The following is a 12,512-nucleotide window of genomic DNA, read 5'->3' as shown; positions in this document are numbered from 1 at the left end:
TCAGTTGAGAATTCTTTGTTTAGCTCTGTACCCCATTTTTAATAGGGTTATTTGGTTTTCTGGAGTCCATCTTCTTGAGTTCTTTATTATATATTAGATTTTAGCTCCTTATCAGATTTAGTATTGGTAAAGATCTTTCCCCAATCTGTTGGTGGCCTTTTTGTCTTATTGACAATGTCTTTTGCCTTACAGAAGCTTTGCAATTTTATGAGGTCCCATTTGTCGATTCTTGATCTTACAGCACCTAAGTGAAGTAACCCAATCTCAAAAGAACACACATGATATGCACTCACTGATAAGTGGATATTAGCCCAGAAGCTCAGAATACTCACGATACAATTTGCAAAAGACATGAAACTCAAGGAGAAGGAAGACCGAAGTGTGGATACTTTGATCCTTCTTAGAAGGGGGAACAAAATACCCATGAAAGGAGTTACAGAGACAAAGTTTAAAGCAGATTCTGAAGGTATGACCATCCAAAGACTGCCCCACCTGGGGATCCATCCCATAAACAACCACCAAACCCAGACACTGTGGCAGATGCCAACAAGGGCTTGCTGAAAAGAGCCTGATATAGCTGTCTCCTATGAGGTTCTGCCAATACCTGGCAAATATAGGAGTGGATGCTCACACTCATCCACTAGATGGACCACAGGGTCCCCCAATGAAGAATCTAGAGAAAGTAACCAAAGAGCTGAAGTAGTTTGGAGACCCCTAGGAAGAACAGCAATATGAACTAACCAGTAACCCGAGAGCTCCCTAGGACTAAACCATCAATCAAAGAAAACACATGGAAGGACTCGTGGCTCCAACAGCATATGTAGTATAGGATGGCCTGGTCAGTCATCAATGGGAGGAGAGGCTATTGGTCGTGTGAAGGTAAATGCCTGGGCTAGGAAGTGGGACTGGGTGCGTTGGGGAGCAGAGGGAGGGGGGAGATAATAGAGGATTTTCTAAAGGGAAACTAAGAAAGGGGATAACATTTGAAATGTAAATAAAGAAAATATCCAATTAAAAAAAAAAGATTTTTCTAGAACCTTGTATTCAATACTAGGAAGATATGGGTCCTGTATTTAAGATTTAGGCCACCCAAGTTGCTTCTAGAAAATGGGAAGGAAAATGCAACAGTTGTTCTCATTGAATGCTTAAAAAAATAATACATCCATTTATTAGCATTTAAAAAAACAAAAACAAAATAAAAAGAAGTAAACTTGTCTTTTTGAATGTTTGATAAGCTGAATGTGCCACTAACTTAAAGAAAAGTGGCTTGCCAAGGAATGCCAATATTTCCACCAAGCAACTTCATAAGGTGTAGCTTATAACACTGGCTCCCTTTCAGATGGTAACAGGTGGCTGAGAAAGCACACAATGGAATTTCCCATCTGTCTCCTACTTTCTATCCAAAGCTTAAAGGGCACAGTGTTTTGTTCTATGCTCTTCACGTTTTCAATTTCTACACTATTAAAATGTATTTTAGCTTTCACGGGCTTAGAAATCTTGAAGGTCAAAACCATGTGCTTTCTCTTTCCTTCCATTTTAAAGAAAGCAAACTGGCATAGTCCTCATGAAAACTTACTCCTGTCTTAGAGTTACCTCTCATGGTATAAAATATATCTGTCTTTCTAGCATGCACACACAAACACACACACACACACACACACACACACACACACACACACACACACGAATCAGGATTCACATGTCTCCAAAGAATGATAAATATGAAGATTACATGAATAATCCATATACATAAAATCAATAAATGCATTAAAGAAAACTATAGAGTTGAAAGGATACTCAGTTGTCAAAGTACCTATGCTATGCTTGCTTGAAGACATTAGTGTTATTCCCAGAAAAGACACAGAGAAAAAAAAAAACAGGAGTGGTGGTACATGCTTTTTATCCCAACAAAGGGATGGCAGAGACAGGCAGACACCTAGAGCTAGCTGAACTCTGTGAATATAACTGTTTCCAAATAAAGGAAGGAAGGAAGGAAGGAAGGAAGGAAGGAAGGAGGGAGGGAGGGAGGGAGGGAGGGAGGGAGGGAGGGAGGGAGGGAGGGAGGGAGGGAGGGAAAATAGAAGGAAAGAAAGTTACTTGGTTCCTGAGGCAGAACAATCAAAATAGACCTCCTGCCTTACATTTTCAAGTCCATATATGCACACACACTGAAAACTCATTTCATTATTATTAATGCATTTGTAAGATTTAGTTTATTAGCATGTTCATTATTTAAAAGGTCAAAATTTAAATAAGTTGGAAGAAAATAATGACCAATTTAATTTTTACATAAAAGAAATAATGTACATTTTGAATGGAGATGGTGCTTTATTTTATTTTTTAAATATTTTAGTATTTATTTAGGTATTTGAGTGGTCTATTTGCATTTATGCCTACATGACAGAATAGGGCAGCATATTTCATTTTGGATGTTTGTGAGCCACCATGTTGTTGCTGAGAACAGAACTCAGGACCTCTGGAAGAGCAGTCAGTGGGCAACTCTCTAGCCCTAATGGTGAGATTTTAAATTAAGATTTTACTTATTTCTAGTAGATATGGCCCAACCTGCAATACCAAAATACAGCAAAGTTTACAAACTAAAAACACTGAAAATGTAGAACTGTCAATTTATTTTTAGGAAAATTGTTATTTTTCTCTTACCACATCTCTAAGAATGCAGAGAGTAAAGACAATATATTTTGGTATATTTAATTTAATAGCTTATCTAAATAAGTGAATCATTTCTAATAATTCCATGTATCTTGCACAACTACTAAAACCATGTTATATGCAAGACATTGCGGTATGCACTCTAAGGTGTGTACAATTGAGCACGTCTCTACAGGACTTTCATAATTATCATATTTCCAGATTAGAGAACAGTGCAAGTAAGGAAAATAATACACATGTGACCCTAATATGTCAATGCAGTTCAGAAATACTTGCTGGTGGATGGATAAAGTCATTGCTTTAGATAGAAGGGCAATGGTGGTACAAAGGGCTATTGCCTTTCCAATATGGAAAATAACACGGGAGAAGATTTATGTAAAACACCAGTGAGCTTTTCAGTGATCAACAGATCACATTTCTCGAGTGATGTATGGGGATGAGGAATAAGACAAATATGGAAAGAGAAAAAGGAGTTGAACTGTGCTGCAGCATTTCTCAAAACACAGGAGACAAGAGGTGACCCGTATGGTGCTCCCTACATTTATTAGAAAACTTTGATACCAATTCAGAGTTGGGCAAGGTTGTTCCTAAGGTGACCCAGATGGCTTAGTTAACATCTTCATAAACTTGTTGAGAGATCTTGACCCCTAGGGAGAAAGTTATGAGCAATAAAATACATTAAATATTTGGATAATGATGAACAATATAACAATGCTTTGTGAAGATACCTATGTTGAGATTATGTTTGTGGCACTGTATTTTCAGTGTCTACTCTACTGAAACATAGCCTATTATAATAATCTGTTACAAATGTAAATGTTCAGTCTGTTTATAAACTTGGCTTTGAATATTTTGAATTTACCAAATGCAGTTTATACAGAGATATCTATAAGGCACTTGTGAACACAATTCTGTAATTTAAAGGTAAGGAAGATTTGCATAGTTCACATTCATATTCTCAGGAATGAATCTTGTATCTCCAGAAAGAATACATTCAAATTATAAACTTTGACAACATCTCTACTAGTAAACAAGAAAATATAGTTGTCACAGAAACACATAATAATGTGGTATAAAAAGCAAGGAGATTCATGAAAGAAGGCCATGTGATTTAGGAAACAGTATAATTAGTGCTGTGAAATAATACATATTTTAATTGGAGACAACAAGGTTTGAAAAGTGAAATTTGCCATGTGGGAAGCTAGGCTGGACCTTAGAAACTCTTCCAGTACATTTAAGGATGTATTCATAGCACAGCTGATCCTGGGCAATAAGCTAAAATCAGGTTTATAGAGTAGAAAAATTAATCTCCTGTAATTATACCCAGCAACTAGTCTTACAGACCAGAAGTAAACAAAATATTTCTTTGAATCTATATACATTTTCTTATTTTTATTATAAGAGTAGTATCTAATAATATGCAGTAGGTGAAGATATATTACAATGGAATAATTTATAGTAATTTATTCAGACAGATTTTCTTTTAAAAATACTTATTTTATTTAATATATCCCAAATGTTGTCCCCCTCTCCTTCACCTCTGAGAGTGGGCCACCCACGGGCATCCCCCTTCTCTGGGGCATCAAATCTCTACAGGTGCCTCCTTTCCCATTGGGGTCAGACAAGGCAGTCAGTCCACTGCTACATATATTCCAGGAACTTCAGGCCAGCCCATGTATGCTCTTTGGTTGGTGGCTTAGTCTCTGGGAGCTCCTAGGTCCAAGTTAGTTGACTGTTGGTCTTTCTATGGGGTTGCTGTCCCCTTCAGCTCCTTCAGTCCTTCCCCGAGTCCAATGGTTGGCTCTGAGTATCTGCATGTGTCTCAGTCAGCTGCTGATAGACCCTCTCAGAGGACAGCCATGCTAAGCTCCTGTCTGCAAGCACAATATGCATCAGTAATAGTATCAGGGTTTGGTGTTTGCCTATGGGGATGGATCCCAAATTGATTAGGTCATTGTTCCTGTCTAGAAAATTCAGGGGCAAATATGGAGAAGAGAGAAAGTTTTTCATAAATTAAAGAACCATGAAATGAAAGAGCATAGGTAGAAACAAGAGGCAAAAGTTAAGAAAGGGGGAAGATCCAAGAAAAGATTTGGTTAGAGAATCTCAATGATAAGATCGAGAAGCTTATGCTTGGAAAAGCCATGGTTATGTGCTGAACTTGATGGAATCAGCTATATCAAATTGGAGCAACTTGAGGAAATTCTATGTCAGTGCTTTGGGAATGTCAGCAGTTTGAAATCATCAAGGTTATTAACACCCATGGCTTCATAAAAGTTATTATGTTCTCTTAAGAAGTAATTGTCTATGAACTACTCTTTAAAATCTAACAATTAAACCCTTAGCATATAAGGGTCCTGACCTACAATTACAAAGATAAGAATTCAAGATAGTAAATTGGAGGACTCAGCAATTCTAGTTTGATTGTCTTAACTGAAATAAATATTAATCAAAAGTAATACAGTTAATTCAAAGACAGGGCATAGTACAAAAATGTGCTGAGATTTATCTGAAAATATAATTTCTCAAAAATATTTTTTATGTCCTTGGTGAGAGTCAGTATTTTTGTTATTTAGAGTGAAAATAATTTTTGCATTTAATATTTAGAGGTATGTTTATTTTATTGGTTCTGGAGGCCTTCAGATTTTTTGTTTGTATGTTTGTGTGTTCGATAAAGCACAACCTAATAACTGTTACTTCCTATCTGTTCCAACAAAAGGCCTGTTTTGTGTGTGTATTAAAAAATAGCATAGATCAACCAAAGGATGTTGTAGACAGTTATCACTATATTTAGCACTTAAAATTCAACTGTGGACATATTTCTCAAGAGTAGCTATGGTGTTCATAACATTAGCCATCGCTACTACTACCGGCCACATGCAATAAATGCTTTAATAATTCACCAGTATGTCCTCAAAAAACAAAAATGTAAGCAAGGTAAAATCAAGAATCCCATCTTTTGATACATATGACTGTCTCTAGCTGCATATGTATCAGAAGATGTCCTAGTTGGCCATCAGTGGAAAGAGAGGCCCATTGGTTGTGCAAACTTTATATGCCTCAGTACAGGGGAACGCCAGGGCCAAGAAGTGGGAGTGGTGGGGGAGGGTGTGGGGGACTTTTGGGATAGCATTGGAAATGCAAATGAAGAAAATATCTAATTAAAAAAAAGAATCCCATCTTTTGTTTTCTGCCAACTACTTTGCATTTTATGCTATATCCAATTATCAAGGAAATAATTGTGCAACTTTGGTGAGTAGCGTATAAACAGAAATCTATAAATTCACTGATAAAAGATAATTCTATTGGTTTCTAAGCTTGTCATAGATATCATGGTAGTTTCATTATTTAAAGAGTCTAACAGTACTTTTTAAAATTATTGTTAGATATTTTCTTCATTTACATTTGAAATATTATCCTAAAAGTTCCCTATTCCCTCCCCATACCCTGCTCCCCAGCCCACCCACTCCCACTTCCCAGCCCTGGCATTCCCCTATACTGGGGCATATAATCTTCACAAGACAAAGGACCTCTCCTCCCACTGATGGTCTACTAGGCCATCCTCTGCTACGTATGCAAAATAGATACACAAGCTCTGGGGAGTACTAGTTAGTTCATATTGTTGTTCCTCCTATAGTTTGCAGCCTCCTTGAACTCATTGGGTATTTTCTTTATCTCCTCTATTGGGGGCCCTGTGTTTCATCCAGTAGATGACTGTGAGCATCCACTTCTGTATTTCCCAGACACTGGCAGAACCTCACTAGAGACAGCTATATCAGGGTCCTGTCAGCAAAATCTTGCTGGCATATGCAATAGTGTCGGGTTTGGTGGTTGTTTATGGGATGGATCCCCAGGTGGGCAGCCTTTAGATGGTCCTTCCTTCAGTCTCAGCTCTGAAAATTGAATCTTTCACTCCTTCCATGGTTATTTTGATCCCCATTCTAAGAAGGAACTAAGTATCCCCACTTTTGTCTTCCTTCTTCTTGAGTTTCATGTGTTTTGCAAATTGTATCTTGGGTATTCTAAGTCTCTGGGCTAATATCCACTTATCAGGGAGTACACATGATGAGTGTTCTATGGTGATTGGGTTATCTCATTCAGGATGATACACTCCAGATCTATCCATTTGCCTAAGGATTTCATAAATTCATAGTTTTTAATAACTGAGTAGTACCCCATTGTGTAAATGTTCCTCATTTTCTGTGTTCATTCCTCTGTTGAGGGACATCTGGGTTCTTTCCAGCTTCTGGCTATTATAAATAAGGCTGATAAGAATATAGTGGAGCATGTGTCCTTATTATGTTGGAGCATCTTCTGGGTATATGCCCAGGAGAGGTATTGCTGGACCTTCCAGTAGTACTAGGTCCAATTTTCTGAGGAACCACCAGACTGATTTCCAGAGTATTTGTGCCAGCTTGAAATCCCACTACCAATGGAGGAGTGATCCTCTTTATCCAATTCTCAACAGCATCTGCTGTCACCTGAATTTTTGATATTAACCATTCTGACTAGTGTGAGGTAGAATTTCAGGGTTGTTTTGATTTGCATTTCCCTGGTGATTAAGGATATTGAAAATTTTTTCAGGTGGTTCTCAGCAATTTGGTATTCCTCAGTTGAGAATTCTTTGTTTAGCTCTCTACCACATTTTTAAATAGGGTTATTTGATTTTCTGGAGTCCAGCTTGTTGAGTTCTTTGTATATATTGGATATTAGTCCCCTATCTGATTTAGGATTCGTAAAGATTATTTTCCCAATCTCTTGGTAGCATTTTTCTCTTATTGCCCCTGTCTTTTGCCTTACAGAAGCTTTGCAATTTTATGAGATCCCATTTGTCAATTCTAGATCTTACAGCATGAGCCATTGCTGTTCTATTCAGGAAATTTTCCCCTGTGCTCATATCTTTAGGGCTCTTACCCACTTTCTCCTCTAAAAGTTTCAGTGTCTCTGGTTTTACGTGGAGTTCCTTGATACACATAGACTTGACCTTAGAACAAGGAGATAAGAATGTATCAATTGTCATTTTTCTACATGTTAACCGCCAGTTGTGACACCACCATTTGTTGAAAGTGATATTTTATTTCAAATGGATGGTTTTATGTCCTTTATCAGAGATCAAGTGACCATAGGTGTGTGGGTTCATTTCTGGGTCTTCAATTCTATTCCATCGATCTACCTGTCTTTTGCTTTACCAGTACCATGCAGTTTTTATCACAATTGCTCTGTAGTAAAGCTTGAGGTCAATCATGGTGATTCCATCAGAGGTTCTTTTATTGTTGAGAATAGTTTTTGCTATCCTAGGTTTTTATTATTTCAGATGAATTTGCAAGTTGCCCTTTCTAACTCAGTGAAGAATTGATTTCAACTTTTGACTTTCGACATTGAATCTACAGATTGCTTTCTGCAAGATAGCCATTTGTACTAAATTAATCCTGCTAATTCATGAGCAGTGGAGATCTTGCCATATTTTTTACATCTTCTTTGATTTCTTTCTTCAGAGACTTGAAGTTCTTATCATACAGAAATTTGACTTTATTAGTTAGAGCCACACCAAGGTATTTTATATTATTTGTGACCATTGTGAAGGATGTTGTTTCCCTAATTCTTTCTCAGCCTGTTTATCCTTTGTATAAAGAAAGGCCACTTATTTGTCTGAGTTAATTTTATATCCAGCTACTTCACAGAAGGTATTTATCAGGTTTAGGAGTTCTCTGGTGGAATTTTTAGGGTCACTTATATATACTATCATATCATCTGCAAAAAGTGATATTTTGACTTCTTCCTTTCCAAATTGTATCCCCTTGATCTCCTTTTGTTTTCTAATTGCTCTGGCTAAGACTTCAAGTACTATATTGAAAAGGTAGGGAGAAAGTAGGCAGCCTTGTCTAGCTTTTATTTTAGTGGGATTGCTTTAAGTTTCTCTCCATTTAGTTTGATGTTGGCTACTGGTTTGCTGTATACTGCTTTTATTATGTTTAGATATGGGCCCTTGATTTCCTGATCTTTACAAGACTTTTATCATGCATGGTTGTTGGATATTGTCAAATGCTTTGTCCGCATCTAATGAGATGATCATGTGGTTTTTGTCTTTGAGTTTGTATATATAGTGGATTACATTGAAGGATTTCCATATATTAAACCATTCCTGCATCCTTGGGATGAAGCCTATTTGATCATGATCGATGATTGTTTGGTTGTGGTTTTGGATTCGGTTTGCGAGAATTTTATTGAATATTTTTGCATCAATATTCATAGGAGATATTGGTCTGAACTTCTTTTTCCTTGTTGAGTCTTTATGTTGTTTAGGTATCAGAGTAATTGTGGCTTCATCGAATGAATTGTAGGGAGTACCTTCCTTTTGTATTTTGTGGAATAATTTGATGAGAGTTGAAATGGAATTAGGTCTTCTTTGAAGGTCTGATAAAACTCTGCACTAAACCAATCTGGTCCTGGCCTTTTTTTTTTTTTTTTTTTTTTTTTTTTTTTGTGAGACTATTATAGACTGTTTCTATTTCTTTAGGGGATGTGGGACTGTTAATCTGATCTGATTTAACTTTGGTACCTGGTATCTGTCTAGAAAATTTTCCATTTCATCCAGGTTTTCCAGTTTTGTTGCGTATAGCCTTTTATAGTATGATCTGATGATATTTTTGATTTCCTTAGGTTCTGTTGTTATGTCTCCCTTTTCATTTATGATTTTGTTAATTAAGATACTATCCCTTGCCCTCTAGTTAGTCCACCTTAGGGTTTATCTATCCTGTTGTTTTTCTCAAAAGAAAAAAAAAATAGCCCCTGGTTTGGTTGATTCTTTGAATAGTTCTTTTTGTTTCCACTTGTTTGATTTCAGCCCCGAGTTTTATTATTTCCTGCCATCTACTCCTCTTGGGTGAATTTGATTCCTTTTATTCTATAGCTTTTCCATGTGCTGTCAAATTGCAGTGTATGCTCTCTCTAGTTTCTTTTTGGAGGCACTCAGAGCTGTGAGTTTTCCTCCTAGGACTGCTTTTATTGTGACCCATAAGTTTAGGGATTTTGCAGCTTCATTTTCATTAAACTCTAAAATGTCTTTAATTTCTTTATTTCTTCCTTGACCAAATTATCATGAATAGAGTGTTGTTCAGTTTCCAGTGAATGCTGGCTTTGTATTATTTATGTTGTTATTGAAGATCAGCCTTAGTCCATGATGATCTGATAAGATGCATGGGATAATTTCAATATATTTGTATCTGTTGAGGCCGTTTTTTGTGACCAATTATATGGTAATTTTGGAGAAGGTACCATGAGATGCTGAGAAGAAAGTATATGCTTTTGTTTTAAGATAAAGTATTTTGTAGATATCTTTTAAATCCATTGATTTCATAATCTCTGTTTGTTTCAATGTGTCTCTGTTTAGTATCTGTTTACAGGATCTGCCCATTGATGAGACACATCCTCCCACTACTATTGTATGTGGTGCAATGTGTGCTTTGGGCTTTAGTATAGGTTTTTTTTTTTTTTTTTTTTTTTTAATGAATGTGGATGACCTTGCATTTCAAGCATAGATATTCAGAACTGAGTGTTCGTCTTGGAAGATTTTAACTTTGATGAGTATGAAATGTCCCTCCTTGTCTTTTTTGATAACTTTGGTTTGGAAGTTGATTATATTCGATATTAGAATGGCTACTCCAGCTTGTTTCTTCATACCATTTGCTTGGAAAATTGTTTTCCAGCCTTTTTCTTTGAGGTAGTGTTACTCTTTGTTCCTGAGTTGGGTTTTCTGTATGCAGCTAAATGTTGGGTCCTGTTTATGTGTCCAGTGTGTAATTGGGAAATTGAGTCCATTGATATTAAGAAATATTAAGAAAAAGCAATTGTTGCTTCCTGTTATTTTTGTTGTTAGACTTGGGATTCTGATCTTGTGGCTATCTTCTTTTAGATTTCTTGAAGGATTACTTTCTATTTCTAGGGTTTACTTTCCATCCTTGTGTTGGAGTTTTCCCCTTATTATCCTTTGAAGGGCTGGATTCCTGGAAAGATATTGTGTGAACTTGGTTTTGTCATAGAATACTTTGGTTTCTCCATCTGTGCTAATTGAGAGTTCTGCTGGGTATAGTAACCTGGGCTGGAATTTGTGCTCTCTTAGGTTCTGTATAACATCTGTCCAGGGTCTTCTGACTTTCATATTCTCTGGGGAGAATTCTGGAGTAATTCTAATGCATCTGGCATTATATGTTACTTGACCATTTTCCTTTACTGCCTTTAATATTCTATCTTTATTTAGTGCATTTGTTGTTCTGATTATTATGTGTCAGGAGGAATTTTTTCTTGGGACAGTCTATTTTGAGTTCTGTAGAATCCTTGTATGCTCATAGGCATCTCTTTCTTTAGGTATGGGAAGTTTTCTTCTATAATTTTGTTGAAGATATTTACTGGCCCTTTAAGTTGAAAATCTTCATTTTCATCTAGACCTATTACCCTTAGTTTTGGTCTTCTCTTTGTGTCCTGGATTTCCTGTATGTTTTGAGTTAGGATTTTTTTTGCATTTTGCATTTTCTTTAATTGTTGTGTCCACATTGTCTATGGAATCTTCTGCACACGAGATTCTCTCTTCCATTTCTTTTATTCTGTTGCTGATCTTCACATCTATGGTTCCTGATTTCTTTCCTAGGATTTCTATCTCCAGAGTTGTCTCCCTTTAGATTTTCTTTATAGTTTCTAATTTAATTTTTAGATCTTGAATGGTTTTGTTCAATTCCACCACCTGTTTGGTTGTGTTTTCCTGTAATTCTTTAAGGGATTTTGTGGTTCCTTTTTAAGGTCTTCTACCTGTTTAGCAACATTTTCCTGTAATTCTTTGAGGAATATTTGTGCTTTCTATTTAAGGACTTCTACCTGTTTAGAAGTGTTCTCCTGTTTTTCTTTAAGTGAGTTATTAATGCCCTCTTAAAATCCTCTATCAGTATCATGAGATATGATTTTAAACCCAAATCTTGCTTTGTGGGTGTGTTGGGGGTAACCAGTACTCACTTTGGTGGGAGTACTGTGTTCTGATGATGCAGAGTGATCTTGGTTTCTATTAGTAAGGGTATGACATTTGCCTTTCACCATCTGGTAATCTCTGGTGTTATATGTTCTAGCTGTCTCTGGCTTTTTTCCTCCTGTGTTTTTTCCTCCTGTGATTCTGTTAATCTCTGTCATCACTTCTGGGAGTCCAAGTCTCTCCTGATTCCCAGTGATCAGAGCAGTCTCTGCAGGCAAGTTCTTCTCTTGTAGGGAAGGTGCATAGAGGTCTGCAGCTCAGATCTGCCACCTGGCTTTAGATGAAGGCCCAAAGGGACCCTGTCCAAGAAGCTCTGTTGCTTGTGAGACCCATACACTCTCCTGTGAGGACTGGTCTCTGAGAGACTAGGCATACAAGATGGCTCTCTCACCTGAGACCCAGGGTCTGAGCCCTCTGTGGAGGCCACCTCTATTTGGTGATACTAAAATAATTGGTGTGGTAGGGTGCCTGCAGTGTGGGGAGTCCTCTGGGGGATCGTAGGACTGTTCACCAAGTTAGTGCTCTTATGGCCTGGGGTTGATGCCAACTGGAAAGAACCCCAGCTGCTGGTTGGGCAGGTTTCCTGTGTCCCTGTTCTTGCTGGCACAAGCCCCTCCCAGTTGTTTTGGAATAGATGTTGTGTTCCACTTACCAATGATCCTAAGATCCTGGGTGTGCTAGGGTGCCTGTGGCATGGAGCATTCTCTAGAGACTGTGGAACTGTCCGCTGGGTTCATGCCCAAGTTTGCCCGGGGCTCCTAACAGATTTAATCTACAACAAAACCACGATATATCCGTTCCTTCTGTATGTTGATTTCATTCCAAA

The 12,512-nt window shown here is 37.3% G+C and overlaps 1 protein-coding gene across 3 annotated transcripts in view; it reads left to right on the top strand.

The window, feature by feature from the left end:
- Nkain2 (Na+/K+ transporting ATPase interacting 2) overlaps nt 1-12,512 on the top strand; it is a 1,207,865-nt gene that overhangs the window by 432,909 nt on the left and 762,444 nt on the right. The window lies entirely within an intron of this gene.

The sequence above is a fragment of the Mus musculus genome, chromosome 10 (assembly GCF_000001635.26).
Source record: "Mus musculus strain C57BL/6J chromosome 10, GRCm38.p6 C57BL/6J".
NCBI lineage: Eukaryota > Metazoa > Chordata > Mammalia > Rodentia > Muridae > Mus > Mus musculus.
The sequence above is the reverse complement of the archived record's forward strand: the minus strand, read 5'-3'. Positions and strand labels throughout refer to the sequence as shown.